Here is a 10,160-nt window from a genome sequence, read left to right on the forward strand (position 1 = left end):
GGTTGTGCTTTCTCTAAAGGCTGGATTCCTCAGCGTAACATGTCTTAAGGCAAATCTTGACTGGTGCTTATATAAACACAGCCAAGATGGTGTGGTTTTGAATACAGGCAGGGTATAAGTAATTTAAGTAATTTAAGTATGGATTAGAACCTTGACTATTTGTCCATTTCTGCAGAACTATTTGTCTTTCTTCTTATTACATGGATTTTTTTGTCAAGTATGTGGCATACCTCTCATCAGTAAATGTAAAGTTTGTGGTTTACAAACTTCTGGTTAATGCTTCTTTTTGGTGTGTAAAATGCAAAATTCCTCAACTCCTTAAATAATTGTTCAAAGCTTACATAATTTCAGTACTTTCCCCAAAAAATAAGCCCGAGTTTTAGAATTGGACAAGAATAAAATTAAAATATTCTCAGCTTTCTAAGCCATTATTGGTTTGCAAATTATAAATCATTACTGCTTTGCTGCATTCTGAATGGTGAATTTGGGAGCCACTGGGAAAGCATAAAATCAATAGAAATATATGGGCCATTTGTTTTTATTTATGATAGATAAAAAAAACCTCACTGGCTTGTAGACTTCTTTATGGGACTTTCCCATATGCTTAGTACGTAAGATTAATGTAATTTCAAAATAGCTTGGAATATAACATTGGTTTAAGTGACTAGGCATTTATATATTTTGTGGAAGCAATGTCTGGAGGTGGGGGGAGGAGAAGAGTTTTTGAAAACAATAGGATTGTAGAATTTCCCAAGCTGTCTTTGGATTTTGAGAAAAAGAGTTACACCAGATTTTGTACAGATCTGCTTTTGTCTGTTAGAAGTGATACTTCTGTTCTACAAAAGGACAATTTCTTCCTGATCTGATGCAAAATGGAATAACAAGAAATTTGGATAAAGAAGGCAGTTGAACGTCTGCTATGAAGGATATTCTTCATTTACTGTGATATCTGTACCACAGAATTTGGAAGTGCAGATGCACTTAATGTTCATTAGATTATCTCTGTTGCAAACTGAAATATACCATAAATCCCAACAGGAAAACAGAATCTATTATTCTTTACAATGTTAAGTAAACAAACGAAAAGCTTTTGTTTAGAGTTAGTATCATAGAGTGTTTGTTTTTTTTTTTTTCCTTTTAATTGGTCGTTAAAAACCTACCATTTGAAGTTTTTTTAGAAAGTAAATATCTTCAGAAATAAATTTCAAAATATGTGACTGGCTGGTGACAGATAAATGCAGATTAATCTCCCTCTAGGCCCTGTCTGCCCAGGATACCTGCCAAGAAAAAAAAAAAAAAAAAGCTTCTTTTTTTTGCTTCTGCTTGCTGCTTCAAGGCTTATAGTGGGGAAACAGCAGTAACCCTGCTCTGTATGCACGAGGGATTTGCTTTCTTAAGATTGTGAGGATAAGGGCCTCGAGTTTGGATCCTGTCTAATCTGTTTACATTGATGTGTCAATTCTGCAAGGAGTGAGCTGTGCCAGAGCAGTGCCTAAGTGTTCTTCATGGATGATACGTGGATGGATGGAGGACAGGACATGTGCACAGCTCATTTGCTCTAGGAATAAAGCATCCTTCTGGAGTTGGCACAGAAGCCTTTGCTGGGAAGGACAAGACACCTGTGAAGATCAGGCTGGAACAAACCCCGTATGACTTTGGGTTTGCAGGACGCATTGGGACTTTTCACCTCTCTCCTACTGTGACTTTCCACCCCTTCCCCTCTGCAGGAAATGGAATGAAACAAATAAAGATTTTAGAGGAAGTGCATTCTGTAGAAGCTGTTAGAGGACATCTTTCTTCCTGCTTTGAGAAGAAATTACGTGAGATGGATGTGATAGCAGGATTAGAATGAATTTTCATGAATTTTCCCTTTGGTTTTTTTTTTTTTTTTTTTTTGAGAGTTTGGTTAGCTTTTGTTTTATTTTTAATTATTAGTGTTTTCTACCCACTATTTCTCTGCCTTCCTCAAATGTGTATTGACAGAGGTGAGGAGGAGAGCCAGTTGGAGTCAGTCCCTGGCACTGGAGCCTGTCTCCTGCCAGGGACACTGGTTTCATAAAGCTCCAGTCGATTCACCTGAATTTTTTTGTGTCAGTAAAACATGGAAGACTTCCTACAAGCATAAGCAGGACGGGGCAAATATGAGAGCTGAAAATACTTCAGAAGTCACCATAGGAAAACCAGGAACTGAAATGAATTTCCACAGATTGGTATAAATATACTGCATGAGAGCATTTCAGCATAGCCCTGTTTAATTTTCCTCATTCTGAGTTGAGAAAAATCAATTGCTTGATTTGAGCATCTCATTCAAATGCAGCTAAAGCACTTTGTAGGTGCAGTTAACTCCCATTTTCTCTCTAATGTTACAAGACAAGCCATTTCACTGTAGAATGCAGTACGACCCAGAACACTCCAAGTATCAATGTCACTTGTGCTCTGTTTGAATTAAGAGGCTTACAGAAAAGATCCAGTGAAATGTATATTAGTATGAAAAATTGGAGTTGACTTATGAATATCAGTGTCAAAACAGAAGATGTCTTCAGAAATACAATTCCACTGCTGTTATGTCCTCTTGATCTGAGTAAGAACTTAGGAAATCTAGCATGTCTAGACAAATGGAATTACTGCTCTGCATGTGTAGCAATGTGCTTATCAAATTTAAACATTGGTAGCCACACTGCTACAACTTGGGTAAGATGTTTGCATGGTAGGAGCAGGCAGGAGGTGATGCTGTTGCCTCCTGTTAAAGGTCTGGATTGCCTCAATGCACACCACTCATTCTCTAAAAGGGGAATTCTTCACACGAAAACTTTCAGTTCAGTTAACACCTGAAACATCTACCCCATTTCTGAAAGGCTTCTGCTGCTTGCAGAATAGAAAGGTAACTGTGAAACAACTGGCAACAAGCTTTTTAAACACATACATTACTGAGGCTCTGGGGCTGTCTGTGTCGTGAATGTATTTTTTGTATCTGGAACATGTGTGCACACTATCAAGTGTCAGGCTACTGTACAGGGGAATCAATACAAATACAGTGTTTTGGCTAAATTAGGGAAATAGTCCCAAGAGCAGAATTAAGAAAAGATGGGCAATCCATCCAGCGTTTCTGGTGCTTCAGAGAAAGATTTGTATTATTGCAAGTCTCTGCCATTCAAAACTGTGTGTGCAAGTTGTTTTTTTTTGTTTTTTTTTCACAGTATACTCTTGTAAAGCATCTACATCAGATGCTTTAATAACTCCTGACAAACTTGTTAGTATTGTTTCCTGTGGCAGTGTGACAGATTTTATTGCAGAATACACTTGCATATGTGAATTTAGATTACAAAAATAAATCAATGGAGGATGATATTTGAAAACTTTTAAATAGAGAACTAGGTGGTGCTGTTCTTTCATCTTTGTTGCTTAGCTGAATTCTTAAGTGTGGACTGAGAACACCAGGCTACTACTTTTAAAAAATGAATTTAGGTCTCTTAGAAATGTTAGAAGAAGTTACTGTTTCAGATTTCACTGAGAATGCTACTTTAGCAGCTAATAATTGCTCAATACAACACTTTATAGTTTATGGAAAAGAACTTTTGCATTGAATGGTGTAGTTTTATTCAGTGTGGTGATATACTTCCTTTTATTTTCAGTTTGAATGACTTTGGAGTTAATTCAACTGACTTTTTAGACTTTATGCTTGGTGTTATATTTAGGATTATTTGTTCTAATCACTTTAACTTGTTTGGATGTGTGAACCTTTTTAATCCTTTTCCACTGTTGGTTTCTTAAACACTTTGGGACTAATTTGCTAACAGCACAATGAGATCATCAATAATTGCTGGAAGAAATTTGTTGCAATTCTGTAGTAGCAGTATATAAACCACAATTAATTAAACAAGAAAACCAATTTATTAAGTTTTATTACATTTACAAAAAATATAAATTTTTAATCACTGTTTTGTCTCAATGCTGCAATAGGAAATAGTGAAGTTAGATTATAATGAACTGCCTAGGATTGAGATAGATTTGTTTTATTAGTGTTCAGTGTTGCAGCAGAATAATAAATGTCTAATTAGTCTCCAACTCCAGTATGTAACACTTCGGTGGAGAGTGCCTCTCATTGACCACTGCTTAAACTAAAGCGTTGAAAGAACAGATGGAAGATAAAGAAATAAAGGGAAAATGTACTTCTGCACTGAAAAAGAAATGAAAATGTGCTCTGGCCAGGTCAGAGTTATAAATGTGTTTGCTCTAAGTATCTAATTACTTACTCAAAAAATAAGCTGCAGCTGTTAATGGAGGAGTGTGAAAACACTTTTTCATGGAATTTGTTTCCCCTGTTCCTTCTGAAGTGCTGCAATACATAGTGGAATCTGAAACAGAAAGTTGAGTTTTTACTTTGTTCTTCTTTTGAACAATCAAACAGTGCTTTTTCTTGACACTAATTAGAGATTTAGTCAAATATCTAAATAATACGCATACAATTAATTACAAATTTATACCAATGTTAAAAGCAATGATTCATTTTATGTTGATTTTTGTGGGATTTTAGTGTCACTGAAGCAGCTTTTCCAATGTTTGACAAGCAACAAAAGATGTTTCCATTTACTTATGGAAATAGGAAAGAAACCCAAAACAACTCCAATTCACAAAGAATTTAAAAAAAAAAAAAATCCCTTTTTTTTTTCCCTGACAAGCAAATATTCTTAGCTCTGAAGCAGGAGTCACATTTTATTATGCTCTGTGTGGTAATGAACTTTATACTGTGTTTTTGGTTTTAATTTTTGCCATTAAAAACTACTAATAAAAACCCACGGCCAGAGTTACTTCAGTGCTTAGCATTTCCTTATTGCAGAATTGCATCTCAGGGATAGTGGTACAATTTGCATGGGTTAGCAGACTATTTACTTTTAAAAAGGGGGGGTGTTAATAAATTAAGTGTTTCTAACTGTAATTGGGTACAAGTGTGCAGATTTCTGAATGCATATTATAAATTGAAAATTATCAAACCAGAGACCTTCAGAAGTTTCTACTTTCTCCCACAGCCTGTAGTTTGGACTGTGGATTAGCACATACTCCCAATTATTGCAAGTACTTAATTTTTACAGTACTTTTAGAGTATTTTCTTCTTTTTCTCAGGAAGTGTTGGACCCCTGAATCAAGTCCTTCTATGTGCAAGTGTTCTCTTGAAGAAATATTTGACTGGAAAGAGAGAGAATTTATTATAAATAGTTACTTATTTTAACTTGTTGTGATTCAAAACCAGTAAAATTGATATTTATGTACTGTGTTGGAGATGAGCTGTCAATAAATAAATGAAGGACCACTTATAAGTCTTTCTGCACCAGCCCACTCCTTTCAAAGCAGCTAAGCATGAGCATGTGAAGGAGTGAGGTGTCAGAACCAGAGCTGCTGTTGTTTCTAAGCTGCTGTTGATTTTCTAAGTTACAGATGCTATTTAAGAATCTAATTTAAGCCAGGTGCGGTGAAAATGTCCTGTGATTTCTACAACATTCTACAACACTCCAAAATAACTTTCAGAAAATGGATGCTGCTTGATCCTTAGATCTGAGGAAGAGAGAGGGATATTATTATTTCAAAACAGAGGAAATATGATAAAAATGATCTTTATTTCTTTTGTTCTGCTTAGGTTCTGGGAAACATCACGATTCCAAAAGTATGAAAGGTGTCCTTGCCCATGGCAGGGAGGTTGGAAATAGATGATCTTTCAAGTCCCTTCCAACCCAAGCCATTCTCTGTTTCTATGATTCTGTGTTCACTAAAGCTCAGGTTTGCTTTCTTAGTACATTAAAATAATAGTGAGTTCTTTATTTGTTTTCTCCCTCCTACTGAGTATTACCAGTGTAGGGAGAGATCTGCATAAGGTACCGAGTTTTAGGGAACTTCTGTTTGAAATCATTTGGATTGGCACAGTAGGTTTTTTCCCTTGGCTTACATTGCAATGAATAATTTATACATGAAGTGCAAGATGACACCATATATAAGGTTACTTTTCTAATCTAGGAAAATGCCACAATGTAAAGGAGCCATAAAATACTTTGCATTTATATTTGTGAGAATTTTTTTTTTCCAACATTTTTTGAATTAGGCTTTGCATTCCACTTTTATTTTTTTTTTTTTTTTAAATCTGTGACTTCATCTTTTTTTTTTTTTTCTCCATGACTTTTAAGTTTTTATTCTGGTTTGGTCAGTGTGTTGCTATAAGTCCTGATATTTTAAATTTATTAAATCAGATGAAGAATAATTCTGAATAAATATGTAATTGTCTGTTTTGAGCCAAAAGCATGGGAAGCCCATTGTCACCTGTCACCAATGTGTGTTTTTTGTTTGTTTTTCCCCCTTTTGTTTGGATTTGAGTGAGAATCAAAGGGTAACACTAAACATTAATGTCTGATTTAGTAAAAAGACAACTATTCCCAATTTAACTTCCATGGTATCTATGGAAGGGTTGTAAGAAGGGCACAATAGAGAACTACCTCATTTTTCATAACAGTATCTCAGTTTTTGCTGCATCTGCACCGCTTCTAAGTTCTTAGATACTTTCTGTTGATATTTACAAGTACTTTACCTTTTTCATTATGTTTCAGTTGCCACAGTTACAGTAACTGTTTTATTTCAAATAGAGTTAAAGGAAGATTCTCTATTATAGCTTCAGAGTAGGATGTGACTCTGGTACAGCTCACACTTCAGAGCTCAGATGAAAACTAAACGTGTAAATATAGAGAATTTAACGTGAAGTCATTCTTCCAAGTATGGAATTTGAAGGAAATAATTAGTATTTAGAGTAAACAGTGCTTCCTCTTCGTTTTCCCTGATTGTGGGATCCCAGAACCTTTGAATTTAACTTTTTAAAGTTAACATTACCTAAATTGAGATCTAAGGCTACTCAGGCTCATAATAGTGATACTTTTTTTTTGAGAGTTGTTTCATGATTAATGAGTGTTTGTCATGATTAATTAATCTTGAAAACCTTTATCTGTGCATAACATTGCAAACATAGCAGAATTAAATGAAAATTATGAGCTAGGCAAAGAATTTGTGTAGATCTGTTTATATCAATACTGAAAATAAGCGATCAAGAAGATAGGGCAATTATTGCATGATATTTGATGAACCTAATTCATTTAGTTATCAGATTCTATGCAAATAAAATATTCCAAGTACCTAGGAAAGAAGGTTTTGTTGGTTTTGGTCTTTTTTTTTTTTTTTCTGTCAGCTACTCTTCTGTCTCCCCACTTCCCCAAAGAATTTGCAGTGTGCATGAAACTTTGCCAGCATCACTTAAAAATATGAATAAAATTCTGAAGTCCAGCTCTTCTACCATGAAACAGGTTATTTAAGCTGAAATAAAGATGACTGTTCTTTTTCGTCTCTACAGGACTATTATTTGGAATTCTGATCATTTTTATTGTGAAACACATAAGTAATCAGTATCAATGCTCAGATAATACTGTGGTGATTTTGTTACTGTAGATTTTGAACTTGTGTGTTCTCTGTGATTTTGAAGTTGGAATTGTAGGCATGCCCATGTGTCTGCTCTGTACCTGCTTGTGAAAATTCAAAGGTGCAGTCACAGCATATGAAAAGTCATTCAGTCTCACAAGTGTGTTGGCATTTTTCTCAACTTGCTGAGTGCATAAGCTGTAAATTTTAAGTAATCGCCATGTAGAAACCTCATGCATATAACAGGACCATTTTATTTATGCCTATTTGTCAGCAGCTGCATCCCAGACTGGATTTGTTAAATAAGTACCACTGTTCTGCAGTCTGCACCTGTATGTGCTTTTAAGTTGCCTGATGATCTCAGCAAATCAAAAACTCTTTCCCCACCTAACCAAATAGTCTTCTGAGATTGTGTAAGTACTAACATTTGTTCAGAAAAGTGGTATAATAAGTAAGGCTTTCAGCCACGTAAAGTGTTGGCTAAATTTTTGACTATTGGTTCATTAAATCCTTTGTCTTGTTGCTAGCTCTGCTGGCAAGTATCTCAATATTTTCATTTTTGGGCTTTCTCATCACAAAATGCCATGACAGACAAAGGATTAAGTAAAGCTGAGCTCTTCCTTCTGCACTGACTCTTTGAGTTGAGCCTGTCTTATTCCATATGAAGTGCACCTTCTGAGCAGTTATAGTTCAGCAGCTTATCGCAAGGTTAAGGGGCTGAAAGTGGAGTTCTCCAAACAAGTCCTTGAGCTGGAAACATCATGGGGCTGTGGCTGGGCTAATTAGCCTTGTGTAATTCATCTTCAGTACATTGGTTTTCCTTACTCTTCTCTTTGCAAGCATAACAATTCAACTTTTTGTTAATGCATGTCTCATTCTTCTCAGTGAGAATTTTTAGTATCATCTCATCCTAGCACTGTACTAAGCCAGATCTAGTCATTAGTCTTGGTGTAGACTGCTGAAAATGCATCTTGGAATTCCGAGTTTTGTGTGAAATAGAGTTCACTTAAAAATGCAGCATCAACTGTGGTCAGTAGAAATTCATGTGCAGAAGTTTTGAAAAAACCCAGGTTGCATTTTCTATTATTTAAGAAAAAAATATGTGGTATAGAATTTGCATTTATTCATTATTTTTGAACTATAGTTTTAACAATATTTGTATATAAATATTTAGCATAAGTTTAACTCTATATAAGCATATATATATTATATATATATATATTTCATCACTTGATTTGAACTGCATTCAAAGCTAATAAATTAAATATCCATGTATGAGTCAGATTCTGGTGAGAAAGTTGCCCAAAACTAAAGAAAACTTAAGTGCAATAACTGAAGTGCTCTGAAAGTGAAATGTGAAAACTTCCCCTGAAAATGTGTGGTTTTGCTCTCTGTAAATAGAAGTTACATCAAAAATGCATACTATTATTGTTTTTTTTTTGAGTGTTGATATCAATGCAGCTGTGTTATGGAAGATCTGGTACTGGCTTGTTCAACAGAGTCAGAATGATGCTGTTCCAGGTCATTGTGGGTCATCTGGTTAATGCTGGATGTGAAAGGCTGTGCTACATCCCAGCCTTTGTCCTACTTTCATGAAACAGATGCTCTTCACTGAGGAGACACAATTAATTTCTATGAAATGTGTGGGTGTCCTCTTGCCATTCCTTAAAAGCAACCATTGCAGTTAGTTTTGGTTAAATTCTTTGCTGTTTGTAGCTGCAGGAGTTCATATTTTGAGGTTGTGAATTTCTTAGGCTCCAAGACAAGCTGAACAAATAGAAATACAAACCACTAATATAAATGCTTTTAAGCTTTTTGCTTATTTTGCAAGCAGTTGAGCTTATTAACCCTGAAAAAAGCAATCTGAAACGGTAACAAATATAAGAGTTAATGGAACCTTCTCTTTCACAAAAAGAACCTGAAATTTGCAACACCAGGTCACTTGAAAGACTTCTAGTTTCGCACTGAATGTGGTTTAATGAACATTTTCTTTCTTTCTTGGTGGGTTTTTTGCTAAGCAGTAATTCTCCTGTGGAAGATTAAGCTACTTACTAGCAAGACTAAAAGATGATACATCTAAAAAACATGATAGCATGAATTTCATTGTGCATGTGAAGTGCACAAAATTTCACTAAATTTCCAGTGGCAGATGTGTTGCTTTTATTGTTGGCTTCCATGGGCTGCAGTGAGGGGAGCTGCCAAACCAGATCTTCTGTGGGCACCACCTTGCTGATCCTGGAGTTTCAAGGCTAATCTCCATCACCTGCAGGTCTGAGTGTGCACATTTAGGAGGGGGAAGCATCCAGGCAGGATTTGCAAGGCTGGGAGACACCAGTGTAGTCATGTGGAAGAGGCTTCAGATGGAATCTGTATTAGGATTGGTTTCTCTCTCCTGGGCAGCACAAAGCTGGATTCAGCTTTTGTAGGATGTTAGGGTGAGCAAGGGAATGTGGAAATGCAGAGAGTTCTGAAATGCTGGAGAGAAAGGAGAGGGATAGGACTGATGTACAATAATGTGTGGGAATCCAGAGATTCCCTCTGGCTGCTCTGGAAGGTCTGGGACCCTGGCAGGGGTCAGGAACCCCCCTGTACAGAGCCCCCAGAGACACTGTCTGTCATCTCTGTCCATGGAAAAGAGTTTTCAATCTCACAGGATGAATTACAAGCTCTGAGTGTTTGATATAAGTCATAATTATGTGTGGCACGGGTGCAAA

The 10,160-nt window shown here is 35.9% G+C and overlaps 1 protein-coding gene across 4 annotated transcripts in view; it reads left to right on the forward strand.

Annotated features, from left to right (window-relative positions):
- The window catches only part of CADM2 (cell adhesion molecule 2), a 585,014-nt gene that overhangs the window by 8,638 nt on the left and 566,216 nt on the right, over positions 1-10,160 (forward strand). The gene's annotated exons all lie outside the window — the stretch shown is intronic.

This window comes from Taeniopygia guttata, chromosome 1 (assembly GCF_048771995.1).
Source record: "Taeniopygia guttata chromosome 1, bTaeGut7.mat, whole genome shotgun sequence".
In the NCBI taxonomy this organism is placed as follows: Eukaryota; Metazoa; Chordata; class Aves; order Passeriformes; family Estrildidae; genus Taeniopygia; species Taeniopygia guttata.